The 2,661-nt window shown below is 37.4% G+C and overlaps 1 protein-coding gene across 1 annotated transcript in view; it reads right to left on the bottom strand.

Moving 5' to 3' along the window:
• Positions 1-2,661, bottom strand: part of LOC116843678 (rab GDP dissociation inhibitor beta) — a 51,051-nt gene that overhangs the window by 9,050 nt on the left and 39,340 nt on the right. The window lies entirely within an intron of this gene.

Genomic DNA, 2,661 nt, shown 5'->3' with positions numbered 1-2,661 from the left:
CTTTGCTTTTTTGCTTCCATTTGAAGAAAAGTGCTGCTGAAAGTCAACGAGTGCTATCGGAAGCTTATGATGATTATATTTCATCGATTTCAACATATGAGTACTGATTTCGACGCTATAAAAAAGATGATTTTGACATGGAAGACAAGGAACGTCCAGGCCAGCCGAAAAAGTTTGAAGATGAGGAAGTGGGAGCTTTACTCGATCAAGACCCGAGTCTAACGCAAGAAGAACTTGCAGAATCATTAAATGTTGATCGATCAACGATTTCCAGACATTTGAAGGTCATTGGAATGATTCAAAAGCAAGGAAATTGGATGCCGTACGAATTGAAGTCGAGGGACGTCGAAAGACGCAAAATGACCTGTGAATTGTTACTTCAAAGACACAAAAGAAAAAGTTTTTCGCATCGTATCGTGACGAGTGATGAAAAATGAATATGCTACGATAATCCGAAGCGCAAAAAATCATGGTGCAGGCCAGACGAACCATCAACATCGATGGCAAAGCCGAATATTTATGGCGCCAAGCTCATGCTCTGTATTTGGTGGGATCAGAGCTGGGTGTAGTGTATTATGAGCTGCTCCAAACCAACGAAACCATCACTGGGGAACGCTACCAACAATTGATGCAACTGAGCCGAGCATTGAAGCAAAAACGGCCAGATTACGCGAAAAGACACGACAAAGTGATTTTCCAGTACGACAACGCTCGGCCACATGTTGCGAAACCGGTAAAGGAAATGTTAGAAGCGCTTAACTGGGATGTCCTACCACACCCGCCATATTTTCTAGATATTGCTCCTTCGGATTACCAGCTATTTCGATTGATAACTCATGGCCTGTCTGAGCAGCGCTTCCATTCTTATGAGGATACCAAAAAATGGGTCGATTCGTGGATAGCCTCAAAAGATGTGTCGTTCTTTCGACGTGGAATCCATCTATTACCAGAAAGATGGGAAAAAGTAGTGGCTAGCGATGGACTATATTTTGAATGATCAATTTGTAACCATTTTTTCACAATAAAGCCGTATTTTTATCAAAAAAATCCCTTAAAATTAATGCACACTCCCAACACACACGCACGCACGCACGCACGCACGCACATAGGGTATCCCACAACTGGTAGAACACCCGTTAGGGGTAGGTAGGAGATGAAATTTGAAACTGAAAGTTCCTCTTCCATTTTTGGATCCGACAATTAATTAATGAGATATTAATTAATTAAGTCTACCAATCCCTTAGTGCCCCGAGTGAGCGCTCAGGACTGTAGGACGCGGTGGACTCCTTAGGGGCTCTGCTTGTCCACGTTGTTAGAGTTCTTGCTTTTTTTCCTCTTTTTTATATCACAAAGAAATAAATAGGGACGAGTGAGTGAGTGGGTGTGTGGATAGGTGCCTGAGGCACTTAAGAGAATGACAAGTTTTCAATGTGTAGGGGTGATGTATTTTGTGTGCGGTTATGAGTGCATGGATAATTTAAATATTTTTAGTGCAAGTGGGCGGAATGATTGCACTTTATGTGTCGAAGGGGGAGGGCATGTGTAGTATGCTTCTTTCGAGTGTGCAGGTGACTTAAAATTTTTCTGCATGTCTGTGGTTAAGTATCGTCAATGATTTTAGTGGGTGTGTACAAAAAGGAGAGAAAAACAGACAAGCAGGGCTTCTGAGGAGTCCATGGCGTCTTACGTCCCTGAGCGCTCACTCAGGGCACTAAGGGATTGGCAAACTTAATTGATTAATATCTCATTAACTAATTGTCGAATCCAAAAATGGAAAAGGAACTTTCAGTTCCAAATTGCACCCTCTAACGGGTGTTCTACCATTTGTGGGACACCGTGTGTGTGTGTGTGTGTGCGCGCGCGCGTGATGTGTGTGTGTGTACGCGTGTGCGTATGTGTGTGTGTACAGGGTATTTCATTTTAACTTTTACACCGTAATATCTTAAAATGTACAAAAAATACGGAAAAATGTTTCAAACAAAAGTTATGGTTCGATGGAGGACATAAGAGGGTACCATTGGTTTAATTTTGGGTGCCGCCGCCAAGATCAGGTCGACTTTGTTTTTTTTAAATAAAAACATTTTTTTTATAGAATTTTATTCTACGTAAAGAAACAAATAACTCTTATTTGAAAAAAAATTTTTATACGACTTCTATTTTCTAAAATATTTACGGAAATATCTACAAAATTATTGATTTTAATAATTTTTTATTTGAATTCTATCAACTTTATATAAAAAATAGCAAGAAATAAAAATTGTTTATTTTCTTCTTATCAAGCTCTGAGAATTTTTTCAGAATTTTTTAATTAATTTCTTAGTACTGTATTTTCTTGCATTTTTTTGAAATACTAAAAAGTTAATTTAAAAATTCTGAAAAAATTCTCAGAGCTCTATGATAAGAAAACAAATAGTTTTTATCTCTTACTATTTTTCGATAAAGTTGATAGAGTAAAAAATTATAATTCGAGTAAAAAATTATTAAAACCAATAATTTTGTAGATATTTCCGTAAATATCTTAGAAAATAAATATTGTATAAAAAATCTTTTCAAACAGAAGCTGTTTGTTTCTTTACGTAGAATAAAATTCCGTAATAAAAAATATATGTTTCTGTTTAAAAAACAAAGTTAACCTCGACATGACGTTGGCGACGCCATGCA

The sequence above is a fragment of the Odontomachus brunneus genome, unplaced genomic scaffold, assembly GCF_010583005.1.
Source record: "Odontomachus brunneus isolate Ranch 3 - 2012 unplaced genomic scaffold, Obru_v1 Obru_scaffold_034, whole genome shotgun sequence".
Classification (NCBI taxonomy): Eukaryota; Metazoa; Arthropoda; class Insecta; order Hymenoptera; family Formicidae; genus Odontomachus; species Odontomachus brunneus.
The sequence above is the reverse complement of the archived record's forward strand: the minus strand, read 5'-3'. Positions and strand labels throughout refer to the sequence as shown.